Source organism: Pinus tabuliformis, chromosome 3_1 (genome assembly GCF_031772625.1).
Source record: "Pinus tabuliformis cultivar Carrire ecotype Pingquan chromosome 3_1, CPIR1, whole genome shotgun sequence".
Taxonomy (NCBI): Eukaryota; Viridiplantae; Streptophyta; class Pinopsida; order Pinales; family Pinaceae; genus Pinus; species Pinus tabuliformis.
In genome coordinates this window covers 113,579,147-113,594,659 of record NC_142301.1, presented here as the reverse complement: position 1 = coordinate 113,594,659, position 15,513 = coordinate 113,579,147, and positions in this window count along the sequence as shown.

Sequence of the window (15,513 nt, the reverse complement as noted above, 5' to 3'; positions counted from 1 at the left end):
CTGGGAGTCATCCAGGTAGTCATAAGTTCGACACACCACTTCAAACTCAAATAAGAATGTTTCAGGGTCCTCAGTCCTTAACCCATGGAAGTTAGGGAGGACAGATGGTGATATGTTTTTCATGGTGGCTCGGGAATCCTCATTAACAATGGGAAACCCAAATCAATTATCCCCATCTCTATTTCCTCCTCCAATGGGACCTCTACCTCCATTATTGTTATTGTTGTTTCCTCCTCCTCCTCTACCTCTACCTCTACCTCCTCCTTCTTCCTCTGCCATGATGATTCTCCTAGGGATTTCAAAGTCTTCTGGTTCCTCTACAAAAGGTGAATGAGAAGAGATTTCTCCTTCTTCTTCAGATGATTCCAATTCCTCAATTACAATTGGTCTTCCTGTAGGAGAAAGAGAAGAGTCTCTTCCTGGTTCAAACTCAATAGAAGGTGTAGGAGAGTCAACTCTTGGCTCTTGAATTCCAGGAGTGCTGGTTGGAGATAAGGGAGGTGTCTCTTGTCTTTCCCTTGAAGCAGATGGACTTGTAAAAATTGAACTTCGAGCTCTAGCTAAAAACCTTCCTCTAGAATCTCTAGCTCTATGCATGTCATTTTTTATTTTTTCCTTCAAGTCAAGTTAATAGTTCTTTTTCTGATCTTCCAGTTCACTCTAGGTGCAAGAAGAGAGCATACTCAAGAAACTATCAAATCAATAACTTTCTCTTTTCTGATCCTCCAGATCACCTTGCAGTGCAAGAGGAGAGCATACTTTGATAGGTTATCAACTTCTTTCCTTGAATTTTTTTTATGTTTTTTTTCTAAGAATATGGCTACTTAATTTCACTTCCCCGGCAATGGCGCCAAAATGTTTAGTCAATTTAGTGTTCCTAAATTGATGTCATTAATTGTCAACCCGGGGCTCGTAAGCTGATGAAGTGAAGGTGTACTATATGTACTTAAGCAACCTCTTAGAGCTTTTGTCGTTTGGGGTGTTGTTTGTGGTTAATTTATATTCCTAGGATGGAGTGATGTTTTTATGAACAGATGAGTGATGGTGTGTGTAAGGTGAATTCTAGATGAGTGAGAGTGTGTGTAAGTGGTTTCTAACTACTTGCTGAAAAGGAAAAGCTTGAATGAAATAAATAACTTGAAATGACTTGAAAGAAAAGAACCACTTTCTAATGGCATTAGACACCATTCATGCTGCTGCAAATAAAAGGTAAGAAAATCACTTAAAAGACCAATGATAAAGTTTATCTCTTCCTAACTCTCTGCCTCTAACACATAATACTGTGTAAGACACGATTAGGAAGTAGTTAAAGATTAGTCTAAAAAGCACCCAAAGCCAGCTGCAAGTTATTAATATTCTGATCTCTAAAAGATAGACAATTTATGATAAAGAGATCATTCATATGTTAGCAGACAACTGTGAGAAATAAAACTAAAAATCAGCTATGAAAATAAAGTAAAGGCAGCAACTTGAATCTGTCAACTGAAACTACCACTAGATATTTAAGAAAATACACAAACACAAAATCAATCCCGGGCTTAAAAACCTGCAAAAGAACAATGCTGATCAGCGTAAAATAAAGGCTGGAAATGAAATAACAAGAAAGTAAAGCAAGCTGTACATGTTTCAATTAAAAGAAATGCTGAATGGAAATAAGGAAATGCTGCACATAAAATACATAAAATACTTTACAAGGCTAACATGAACAGGGGCCCTCCATTCATATCATCCAAAAGAGACTCAAGAAATTGTAAACTTCAAAACAACACTGTTTCTATTACTCCATGTGCAGAAAAATACAGTCCAGAGTGCTAGAACAACACTATAAAAACAGAGTCTTCGAATGCTCTAAAATAACAACAAGTTTATAAAATGCAGCAACTAAAAAGTAACCTTCAGCGTATGCAAACGCTAGTTTTATAGGCATCTGAAAGACGGCCTAATGCGTACAGCTAAAACTGGAAAACTAACTAACTGTCATGCGTAATTAAGGATTAAAACACGTCATAAGTCTGCGTGGATGAGCTGGAGGTTCTGGTCGTTATGGGCATTGAATCCAGAGTTGGATTATGTCCCCCACGGCCTGTATAAGATGGACAAGTCACCTTTTAAACTGACGTGACCCAACAGCTTACGTATCACCATTAAGCTGCCTTTATTGACCGTAACTTGACCCTCGTTGACCGGAGGTACAGATGACGTGGATGGCTGAACAGATAGCACAGGAACCTCGAGCACCTTGATTCCTAAGTGCCCATGTGGCTCATTTGGCAAAATGACACGTGGAACCTTGAGATTAACAAAAAGGCTGCGGGATCATCAGATGGCTGCGGAATCAACAGATGGCTGCGGAATCAGCAGATGGCTGCGGAATGCCTGTAAATACATCAAAATCTAAATAAAACAGTCACACATTAGCAAAATCCCTAAATCATGCTTAATGCCATCATATGTAATGATCTGGGTGAGTTTATGCAGCAAAATAGAGCAAAAGGGAGAGATGAGTGAGGGAAAACTGTAGGAAATGATGGATAACCAAGTGTAAAGTAGAGACTCTACAGGAAGTTTGATGGCAAGGATCCTGCAACATGGATATTATAGATGGAGCAATTTTTTGATCTCAATAATGTGCAAAACACACAAAAGGTATGTATTGCAACTTTATATTTGGAACCAAATAAGTTTGTAGGTATCAATGGCTTTTCTCTCATAAACAAATTATCACTTGGGAAATTTTTACGGAAGAATTGGTAGCACATTATGAGGATACAAAAAGCAACACTTTTTTTAGCCAATTGATAAGTCTCAAACAAAAGGGTTCAATAATGGAGCACATTGAGGAGTTCCAAAAATTGAACATAAGGGTAAAATATATTCCAGAGGAGCATAGGATTGATGTGTTCATAGGGACTTTAAATGATAATATCCAACATGATGTTCACCTTTGGGAACCTGATTCATTAGAGAAGGCATTCAGGTTAGCAAAAAAAATGGAAAGCAAAATTATGGCAACTAGGAAGCATACCACTCACAACTATAAAGATGGAAGTGTTGTTGCCCCTGACCTTACACAACCTATAAGGTTGACACCACAACAATTGGAAGAAAAAAGAGTAAAAGGGCGTTGTTACAGTTGTTATAGCAAATACACTAAAGGTCATAAGTGCGCTGAGAAGAAATTATTTTACATAGATTGTGAAGAGGAAGAAGAAAAGGAGCAAGAAAGGTCAAAAGAAGAGGATATAATCCAGGAAAAAAGCCTAGATAAAGAAGAAATGAATCTAACCATATCTTGTAATGCATTGGTTGGAATTACCACTCCTTAAACCATCAAGATAGAAGGACAAATCAAGAAGAAAAATGTAATAGTGTTGATTGATTCAGGAAGTACCCACAATTTTATTCATTGTAAGATAGCAAAAGAATTGAATTGCTTCCTATATCCAGAACCAAAGTTTCAAGTGATGGTTGCAAATGGAGGAACGATAAATTGCTCTAGAAAGTGCCATAATATCAAGCTATCCATGGGAGAATATGTATTGACTAGCCCAATGCTTTCCATTCCAATGGGAGGTGCTGATGTTGTACTAGGAGTCCAATGGCTACAATCCTTGGGTACAATAGCTTTTAATTTTCAAGAACTTTTCATGAAATTTTCTGCGGAAGGAAAGGAAGTTGAATTAAGGGGTATTGCAGGGAAACCAGGAAAGATAATCAACTCTAACGGTATGACAAAGCTTCTAAAAAAGGAACAAAGAGGTGTAATTGCACAATTATGTTCGCTAGATGTTTCCACATCGAAATCATTTATTTCTCTAGATCTCCAAAAAGTCTTGGACAATCATTCCAAGGTATTTGAGACTCCCAAAGGTCTCCCACCTATTCGTGACCATGATCATGCTATTCATCTGATTCCAGGAAGTGTTCCTCCAAACATCAGGCCGTACAGATATCCCTATGCCCAAAAGAGTGAAATTGAATGTATGGTTGCAGAAATGCTAGAGGCGGGTATAATTCAACCTAGTCAAAGTTCTTTCTCTGCTCTAGTAGTATTGGTGCACAAGAAAGATGGATCAAGGCGCATGTGTCTGGATTATAGGGAGCTCAACAAGCTCACTATTAAAGATAAGTTTCCCAATCCATGTCATTGATGAATTACTGGATGAATTGCATGCATCAATTTACTTCACCAAGTTGGATCTTCGTTCAGGATATCATCAAATCAAAATGAAGACTGAAGACATTCCGAAAACAACATTTAGAACTCATGAGGGTCATTATGAATTTTTGGTCATGCCTTTTGGCCTTACCAATGCACCTTCTACATTTCAAGGTTTGATGAATTCCATTTTCAAACCCTTCCTTAGAAAATCTGTGTTAGTATTTTTTGATGATATACTAATCTACAACAAGTCTTGGAAGGATCATGTTGAACATGTTGACAGGGTGCTACAACTATTGGAGGAGAAACAATTATATGCAAAAAGATCCAAATGTTTCTTTGGAGTACAAGAGGTGGAATATCTGGGTCATATTGTATCTCATGAAGGAGTTAAGGTAGACCCTAGCAAAATTAAAGGCATTAAGGAATGGAAAATCCCCACATCCATAAAGCATCTGCGAGGATTTCTCGGCTTGACAGGGTATTATCGCAAGTTTATTAAGAATTATGGGAGAATAGCAGCACCTCTAACAACATTATTGAAGAAAGATGCATTTTCATGGACTCCAGAAGCAACAAAGGCCTTCGAACATCTTAAAGAGGCAATGTGCCAAGCACCGGTCTTAGCTACACCGGACTTCACAAAAACATTTATTATGGAATGTGATGCTTCATGAAATGGAATTGACACTGTTTTAATGCAAGATGAAAGGCCCATTTCTTTTGAAAGTCGTCCAATCAAGGGAACGTTTTTACACAAAGCTATTTATGAAGGAAATGTTGGCAATACTAGATGCACTTAAGAAATGGTGACCCTACCTAATGGGAATACACTTCAAGGGAAAAATGGATCATGATAGCCTTAAATACTTTTTAGAACATAGATTATCCTCTGAAGAGCAACAAAAGTGGGTCACAAAGATGTTGGGTTATGACTTAGAAATCATCTACAAAAAAGGGAAGCAAAATGTGGTGGCAGATGCACTCTCAAGAAAGGATGAGGATGTGGAAGTATTGTTGTGCGCCATTTCTATTATCCAACCAGATTGGATAAACGAAACAAGGGAGGAATGGAAGAATGATGAAGAAGTGTGGGCACTTATTCGAAAGTTACAACAAGATTCCAGTACATTTGATACATTTAGCTGGCAAAATGATTCATTATGGTACAAAGATCGTTTATACCTCCGTAAGAATTCCCAACTCAAACAAAAGATTCTTATGGAATTGCACACTTCTACCTTAGGAGGGCACTCAGGATTTTTAAAAACTTACCACAGGGTTAATAAGGAATTTTTTTGGGATGGCCTTAAATCGAATATTCAAAAGTTTGTGTTGGAATGTTTGGTTTTCCAACAAAATAAAGTTGAAACAATTAAGACCCCAGGTCTATTACAACCTTTATCCATTCCAAGCCAACATTGGGAGGAGGTTTCAATGGATTTTATCACAGGTTTACCCAATTCTAAGGGAAAGAGTGTCATCATGGTGGTAGTTGAAAAACTTACCAAGTATGCACACTTTTGTGCATTATCACATCCATTTAAAGCCAGTACAGTTTCTACTGCATTTATGGAAACAATTCAAAAGCTACATGGAAACCCAAAGATTATTGTAAGTGACAGAGATCCCATTTTCACTGGAAATTTTTGGATAGAATTATTTTTTTGTCTTGGTACTCAGTTAGCTCATAGCTCATCTTATTATCCTCAATCTGATGGACAAACTGAGATAGTAAACAAATGTTTGGAAGGATATCTTCGTTGCTTTGTATCTGATAAACAAACACAATGGGTCAAATGGTTGCCTCTGGCTGAATGGTGGTATAACACTTCCTTCCATACAACAACAAAAATGACCCCATTTATGGCACTTTATGGATATCAGCCACCATCCATCACATCATATCTAAGAGAAAATTCTAAGGTTCAAGCAGTTGAACATCACATTGAGCATCAACAACAAGTCCTCCAACTCTTAAAGGATAACCTCGTGTTGGCGCAGAATAGAATGAAACAACAGGCAGATCAACATCACAGTGAAAAAAGTTTTGATGTAGGTGATTGGGTATTCCTATGACTACAACCATATAAACAAATGTCCCTCAAGCAAGCTAAGAAGGATAATAAATTATCACCAAAGTATTATGGTTCGTACAAGGTGTTGCAAAAGATTGGTACTATGGCATACAAATTGGAGCTTCCTGCAGCTTCTCGAGTGCACCTAGTTTTCCATGTTTCATGTTTAAAGAAGGTTATAGGCGACAAGCTCCCAGTTCAAACAATATTGCCAGAACTTGACAAGGAAGGAAAAATTATATTGGAACCGGAAGCAGTCACAGAAACAAGAACTCGACAGCTACGAAATCGATCAATTTCAGAGTATATCATCAAGTGGAAGAACTTATCCGCTGAAGATTCCACATGGGAGGATGAGAATTTTATACAGAAGCATCCAGAACTACTCAAGCCTTGAGTACAACACTTTTTTGAAGGAGAGGGGCATGTTAGGTCCCTATAATACTAGTGATTACCCCATTACTATTGTAGTTGTATCCTTATTAATATTTTTATGCCCCTATTGTCCCCATATTGTTATTATTGTGCCCCATAGAATCCCTCTATTGTTATTTTTGTGCCTTTATATTATTATTGTTAGGTCAGCTGGGTTATAATGTGACTCCTTAGACTCCTATATATAGAAAGGAGGTTTTTTCATTTGAATCATCCAAGAATTGTTCATTTGTGTAATGTAAAGGAGGTTGCCCCCTCGAAGAGGCTTATTTCTAAGGCGTTGATCTAGCTTTTCTATCTTTTTCTGAGCTGGTTTCATAACAGAATTAGTTTGCAAAATATGCTTTAAAAAATATGAATAAATGCCACGAAAATGTCAAGCAAAGAACAATTAATAAACTGAGACTGCCACAAATGTTTGACTTATAATAAGCTTGAACTGTGCACACAAAATTCACTTAGATCTTTGGTTAGTTAAAGGCTTGGACAATGCCAAGTTCTATCACAAAAACTACCTCAGATTTGTAAGTCAAAAGAAGAGCTCAGATCTGTTGTATTTGTTTGCAAAAACCTTCCAATATACCATGCTTTTGACAAGAGCTCAACAAAAGACTTATCCTCCGAATTATGCTAGGAATTTAACCTCAAAATCATGCTAAGAAGTCTCACAGATCTGCCTTCTAAATGTCTTTAAGAACTTTCAAAATGATACCATTGTCTGTGCCCTAATTGGTGGGTGTCTGGTTAGGGCATCACAGTTTAGCCTTAAATTCTTGGATTGGATTTAAGAAATAAGCTTCAAAAGCTTGCTTCAACCACAGATCAATCAACCACCTTCACCCAATTTTTTTTTTTAATTGTTGGATCTTGATGTGCATAGATCTATGCCTTCAGTCATTGAGATAGGCCGCAGAGCATAGATAATCAACATATCAATCTTAGACGTGCTCAGAAGAAAAAAGGGCGTCTGAAATGATATCGAAAATTCAAACCCAATCATCAATGTGTGAATGCCCAGAATTGTCTCAAAATTCTGCTTATGAATCCACTTTACAAGGCAACAGAAGGTGCACTTAGGTCAACATTTTGTTGTCTCATAACTTGAATAAATACTCTCAGAAACCATCTTCCATTCAAGGTTCTCAAATTAGATCCTTGCCACCCTCTCTTTTACTCCACCTTGGGCTTGTCCTCACCTAAGCTCTGATTCCATGTTAATTTAGATAACATGTTCTTAGCTTGGGACAATCACTTCAAAATTTCATATAAGTTCATTTGTTAGTCTATTTTATTTCCATTAGAAATCTCATGAAACATTATCAAACTGATAGTGACTGAAGAAAGAACATAAGAGATAGATGCAGAAGACAAGCCAAGACAAGAGTACACAAGGATATGGCTCAAGCCAGGGAAAAACCCCAAGATGGGGAAAACCCTATATCAATTCTTCTTCTTATTAATATCAAATTTTCAACAGAGAGAATGAAATAATCCAAAGTCAAAATAACATTGATATTTTGAAGATTCAATATCTTAAACAAGTGTAGGGATCAAACTATAATACCAATATTCAGTCAACTGTAATCTGGTTAGGGTTGCTTCTGATTTCATTCATTTGATCCAAAGACCCTCTTTTCTATTGCAGCTTCCACTGACATGCATGAAGAAGACCATCACTAACCCTTAGGGCTAATCTGGGCCCATGATAGGAGTTTCGTTCCCCTTGACTGTGATGGTGTAGACCTGTGGCTGCCCTAGAGGGGTAGATCTAAAGAGCAGTCTCAAAACGTCCACAAACTAACCCAGGAACAGTACATGAATACAACCAGCCTTTCTTCTTTATAATTCGATCTTGCAAGGACATATTTAACCCACACAAACATTCCAGAAATTCCCTCAAAGTCTGTGGCTGCCCTTCTGGAAATTCTCGGCCCTAATTGAGAAGAGAGACCCAAAACAACAAGCAATGTGTCCTCCTCCAATAAATTGGCTACCTCAGAAGTCTTTTGATGTCTCTAAGATATGTCTAACGAGAATGGAGGACACCTATATATATATATATATATATAACCATTTGTCCTTATGGAGGTGAAGCTGACCTTAACATTTTGGAGGCAAATTTGAATTTCAAATTGTCATTATTCCCACCTTAATAAGGTTATGACTTGTAGAATTTCTTTTAAGTAAATAAATATTTTTCCTTTTCCAAATTTGGTGATCTTAAGGTCAATTTTGGACCTCTCAAAAAGAGGAATTCAATGCCACAATAATCTTCCTCAAGTGGAATTTGGTGCTAGTTGCCAATTTTAACACTTGTTACCCTAGATTTCTCAACTTGGTATCAGAGCTAAGGTGACGAAGTTAAGGAAGGGCATCTTATCAAGGGACACTCAAGGTTCAAATCTTAAGGAAGGCATCAAAGCAAATATCATCTTGAAGTCAAGATCTACAAGGAAGCATCATAACCCTATATCAAAGAAAGGTTACACGAATAAGAAGTCTTGGAATCCTCAAGTCATCTCAAGAGACCATAAAGACCCTACATCTACTCAAGTTGAAGAGATCTACGAATCAAGGTAGCTTGAAGTTTATTCATCCAAGAGAATCACTTCAACATCAAGATCAAATCATCATCTTAAAGAAAGTAAAAACATTAGCTTGATCAAAGAAGCATTCTTGGGATCTGCTCTCAATCATTTCAAAGTTGAAGTGTCTTGAAGACTATTCATCCAAAGGAAGCTAGACCAAAAGGTGTTGTCATCAATATTCTAAGGCGATCTCTCTCTTGTTGAAGAAAGATCTTACCATTGAAGACATCATCAAGAATTCATTTTCATCAACAAAAACTCCACCATCATAGGATCCAAAGGGATCTCCCTCTCTATGGGATCAAGGATCATTTTTGAAGAAAACTATCTTCATCAAGGAGAAGTTTTCTATTCTCTACAACATCATCAACATCAAGGAAACAACAAGGTGAAGGAGCATCCTATCAAGTAGGTATATTTATGTCCACATCTGAATCGGTCAAAATGTCTTTTTGCAAGGAAATCAACAAATTGTTTTAGGCTTCAAAATATCTTGCATGGAAGAAGAGGACATATTTGAATCTCATTGAAAATGAGGTTATGGAACATGTCAAAGGATCTGTCACTAAACCACGAAAGGAAGATGCTCAAGCTCTTGCAAAATATATGAAAGGGGAAGTTAGGGCTCAAAGGATTCTCATAGAATCCATCAAGGATCCCCTCATCCCATATGTATCTAAACTCGAAACTTCAAAAGAAATCCATGAAAAACTAGTAGAGTTGTATTATGTAAGCACTGCTGAAGAAGTAATCTCATTAAGGAAATAACTCTACAAGCTAAAGATGTTAAGGGAAGATAGAATAGCCTCATACTTTATGAGGATATCTAAAATCAGGGATCAACTTCAAGATCTGGGAGAATTCATGTCTGGTAGAGAAATGACTACAATTGTACTAAATGCACTATCGGAGGAGTGGGATAACTTTACTTCAAGTATTTATGGGAAGAAAGAAGCTACTCCATTTCGGGATCTATGGTCACTATGCAAGTTTGAAGAATTTAGGCTAAAGGCCGAAACTGATGTGGGAGCAGGTGAGCAAAATCAAGCTTATGCTACAATGAAAAGAAAGAAGGGAAAAATTGGAAAGTTTGGTTCTCGGAAAAAGAAAAGGGACATGACTAAGATTCAATGCTATGGGTGTCAAGAATATGGGCACTACAAAAGAGATTGTCCTAAGATCAAGAAGGACAATAACAAAAGAGGAAGAGAAGAATCCCATATCACTGAAGAAGTGGAGGAAGCTGAAAAGAAGAAGTCCAAGAAAAAGGAAGTAAGAGATCTCTACTATGACTGAGATAGTCTTCCTCACCTAAGTTCTTTTCAAGTTCCTAAGTCTTCTGTTGTAAGATATGGCTATCATGATTCACTAAGAAAAATGATGGGATGCATCATGGCATCATAGAAGCATTGAAAGTAAGAGCTCGTGACGTCATCATAGAGAAAAATGAAAGATGGTTGAAATTGGAATCTATGGAAGTTAACTATGGAAGGATATAGCTCTTAGAAACCTCATCGGAAACATAAGTGGCACTTATGGAAAAGAAAAAGTCATCCAGTACAATGCTCATCATACATTAGTCAAAAGGAAACATCTACTGGATGGGGATACTTTAGATCCTCAAGATTCTCTGATGGAAAGGTTCATCGATCAAGAGGGGAAGAAAGTGTTTCATCAAGAATTCCAAACTTGTGGAATTCATGGGGTGATGATTTGATGACATAAAAGATGAAGCAGATCAATGGATTGAATTTTCAATCAAGGAAGCATGCTGAAGAAAGTTTGGATGACATAAAGAAAAATGAGGTATGTATGCTTGTATTCGATATTCTAAAGTCATGTCATGTGGTTGGAGGTAACGTGGATCAATTCTCTATCTTGAGAGTATGATTAAAAGAAAAAAAATCTCCTCCTTCGAAGGGATGCAGGAATGCATGGGTCACACATTCACTAGATGAAATCAACATAATATTTCATGATATTTAATATGAGGTGGTTGACAACAATTGAAGGAATTCTGATTGGAAATTCCTAGGAATGAAATGTGTGAAGAAAGGAAGGAAGAGATCGTGGGATATGCAACCATGGAAAAGGAAATCAACATCCAAAGACCAAGAGATCTTACTAGGATATCTCCATGAAAGATATGAAGACTCTGATGGACTTTGAAAAGGAAAGAGACCCTTGAATATATATATATATATATATATATATCTTTGGGAGATGTGTAGATATGTATGCAGGATGCTGATGCAAACTAGAAGATGTCATAATGAAAAACCATCACAAAGGTAATTTTAATTTAAGTGTTCATTTCTTATTTTTAACAAATATCTGGATAGGCTTATGTAGGGTTGCTGAAGGAATATCTATGGATATCTTCCACGACTGATGCCCATGTAGTAGGATGAAAGATCCTTGAGGAAACATGGCATGAAGGAAGGAAAAATATGAATAGATGGATCACTTTCTGATGATGACATGACTGACTCATGGATGAAAGTGATGGATGCTTTGTGCCCTATGAAGAAGTTCCAAATGTGAAGACTCCTAGATAACCAAAATAATTTCATGGCATCGTGAGGTGGAGTTCTTCAAGTAGCTGGTTGTCCCATCATCTCCGCCTGAGGAGTTGTTATAGGTACCTAATTAAGAGGGAGCCTAGAAACAAGTTTCTTACTTGGAAGAAACTTGGAAGCAAAATTCCTAAACCACGAGGGAACTTAGATACATTCCTTCCGTAGGAATGAGTACATTCCTTTTTTGGAATAAGTTTGCCCTCCCTAATTAAGAGGGAGAGATAAACACATCATTCTTGTCTTCACTTGGGAAGATAGAATGGAGGATTGGGTAAACATCTGGCATCTGATGCTCTTTGAGGATGTGTTAGGGCATCCAAGATAATAGTAGTCATAGAGGACCGATATTATTTAAGGGTTGGGAATCCAAGATAAGAATAGTCTTGGTGGAACACACCATGAGAACTCGGGTGGGGTATGTTATGAGAGAGACAATGATGAGGGTGTTTATACATCATTGGTCTCGCCAGCACTGAGTTCAGATCTTGTAGAGAGATAGAGTTGTTAGTCAAGGCCTTACTATGTAACAATGTTGGCTGATATGATGCTATACAGATGGGTTACCAATCTAAATTTTCTTATGAGAATTCTTCAGATTTAGAATGACCAAGTACCATTATGAATACCTCCCTACTTAAGAGGGAGTGTTGAAAAATGTAACTAGGTTTGGTCTTCATAATGACATGTGTAAATGTGATTTTATGTAATTGATGTAAAGAAGAAAAATAAAATTATTTTTGTAATGCTTGTCTCATGGGTTTCATGAGCAAGGAATTTTATATTTAATAATGGCTCCCATTGTGAGCCCTTAGGATTGGTCATAAAGTCAAAGAGAGTCAATAAGGCCCTCCAAGACCAAGCAAAGGAACCTCCTACAAGTCGTCTACAAGATGGAATAAAAGGTCTTCACAAAATGACATGTCGGATCACCCTCCAAACCAGTCGGCCTAATTGATGAGGAAACAACTATAAATAGGGTTTTTCAGATTTCATTTGAAGTAGAAATTTTCGGTCAAGCAAGTCTAATATCAAGAAGTGCGAAGATCATTTGGGAAGGAGCCTTATCATAACTGAAGAGAAGATTATCATCAATGAAGAGAATAGAAAGAAGAGTGAAGTCCTTAGCATCATTTTTGGATTTGTTTTGGGTCTGTTTTTAGGGTTGTTCTTCTGTCACATGTGCGAAGAAGATGGAGATCATCTACTGCAGGAAGGCCGAGAAGGTTATAGTCATCCAAGGTAACCGAATTGGGAGAAGGACAAGTCAAAGGGAAGCTGAGTTATCAAGAAGAAGTCTCCTTCTAAAGTGAAGATAGTTAAGGGTCAAAGTTGGTCAACTATATGAGCTAGGGTTTCTGATTTAGAACTAAAAGTTGTAGACCTAAATCAAGGGGCTGAAATTCTAAAGGATAACTGAGAAGAAGAAGAAGCAAAGGGTTTGACTATTGTTGACTCAAGGAAGAAGAGGAAGCTTTGTGTCTTGGTCTTGGAGTGGAAAATAGGTCAAGGGTCTTGGTCTTGGTATTCATCAATTGAAGTCTCTATAAGAAGAAGAATTTGTTCGGGTTTTCCTCTCAAGTGGGAGAGGTTTTGGCCTTGGCTGATAGCCTATATTCTATGTCTCTTGTCTCTTGTCTCTATATTCTAATAATATAAGTAAAAGAAGATCCTACTCTATGAAGTAAAAAACATTCACAAGAAGTTATTAATAGAAGAGAAATCACTTAACCTTGTTACCCTATATTTCTCAACAGTGTGGACAAAAAAAGGCTTGATTTTGAGATTTTCTTCCTTCACTCTAGACTTCTCCTTCTTTCCTTGACTCTCTTTCTTGAAATGCCTTCTTTTCTTATTGCAAATCGAACTGTGTAGTGGTCCTCCAAATGAGTCGAAGTCCTTCTATTTATACACTTCTCAAGAAGTTGAAAAGGTCTCTTCTAGGCTGACTTCTCCTTGGATAGGCCAAGTTGGTCTTGGAGGGAAAATTGAATTTATAGACAAAAAAAATAATGCTTTTGTTTTTTACAACATTGTCCAAATAGGATTATAATACATGACAAAAATCCTTATTTTACTAAAAAATCCCTAGAAGGATGAAGAAAATGCTTTGACCTAGACTTTCAGCATGAAACCCATTCTTGAATAAATAAAAATTAGTTTTTTATTTTATATAAAATATACAATGTCATGATTACAAAAGTCATTATGAAGGTTGAATCTAGTTACATTCTCCAACACTCCCTCTTAACAAGGGAGGTATTCATAATCCCATCATGTGGTACAAGGATTTCAAATTGAAGTATTCTCATAAGAAGAGTCAGATTGATAAGTCATTTTTCAAGCATCAATATCACAACCAACATTGTCAACAAGGTCTTAACTGACAAGCTCTTCTTATATCTAAACATAATTCTAAGAGGCTTTACATGAGACACCACACTACCTCGTAAGGCACATACCCCATCTAGATGTTCACTAGGTATGTCCTTTTAGGACTATTCTTATCTTGGATTCCTAATCCTCAAAGAATATCAATCCTCTTTGACTACTCTTGTCTTGGATGCCCTACCTCATCCTCAAAGAGTATCGATCTATGAGACTACTTCTATCTTGGATTCCTTAATCCTCAAGAAGTATCAATCATAGATGCTTATCCAATCATCCAGACCCCATTCTCCCTTCATGGCCTTCACTTAGATGTATGATTGTTAGTCCTGGTCTAGTGCATGACACATGAACAAGAGAATATAATGTCCATCGTCCCTCCCTTTTAATCAAAGAGTAGATATCTACCGAACCAAGCTTGCTTCTTAATTACTCAAGCTTCATGTTTAGAAGTGTCTTATTAGCTACTTGTTCATATGTAGGAATATAATGTAGCTTCATGACCCCATCTCGTACCAAGCTTCTGATATAGTGGTACTTATTGTTAATATGCTTTGTCCTAGCATGAAACATGGGTCCTCAGTCAACTTTATGCAACTTTGGTTGTCACAATGTATAATTGTAGGGCTTAATGGTCCTTCAAATAATCTTATAACAACTTTCTAAGCCAAACAACCTCTCTACAAACTTCACTTGTAGCAACGTACTCAGCTTCAACACTACTCAAAGCAACAATATATTGCTTCTTGCTCATCCATGAGATCATGGAAGATCCCAAATTGAAGCATCCACCAATAGTGCTTCTACCATTTGTCTCACTGCCACCCCAATTAGAGTTTGTATATCCCAATAGTTGAATTTCATTACCAACATATCTAAGGCAGTGATGCATTGTCCCATGAAGATATCTTAGGATGTGTTTGGTTGTTATCCAATGGTCATGCTTTGGCTCCATTTGAAATTGACTGAGGACATTTACTGCAAAACAAATGTCAGGTCTAGTATTCACAAGATACATTAAGGATCCAATCAACTGTCTATAGCATGTAGGATCCACTAGACTAGATTCTGAACTCCTCAACTTCTTTAGATTAGTAATCATAGGAGTTTTCATTGGCTTACTATCCATCATGCCAAATTTTTGTAATATATTGATCACATATTTTCCTTGACCAAGATATATTTCACCAGGTTTCTGCCAAACTTCTAGTCCCAAATAATAGTGCATAAGCCCAAGATCCTTCATATCAAATTCGGCTGCCAATTGCCTCTTGCATTCTTGTATC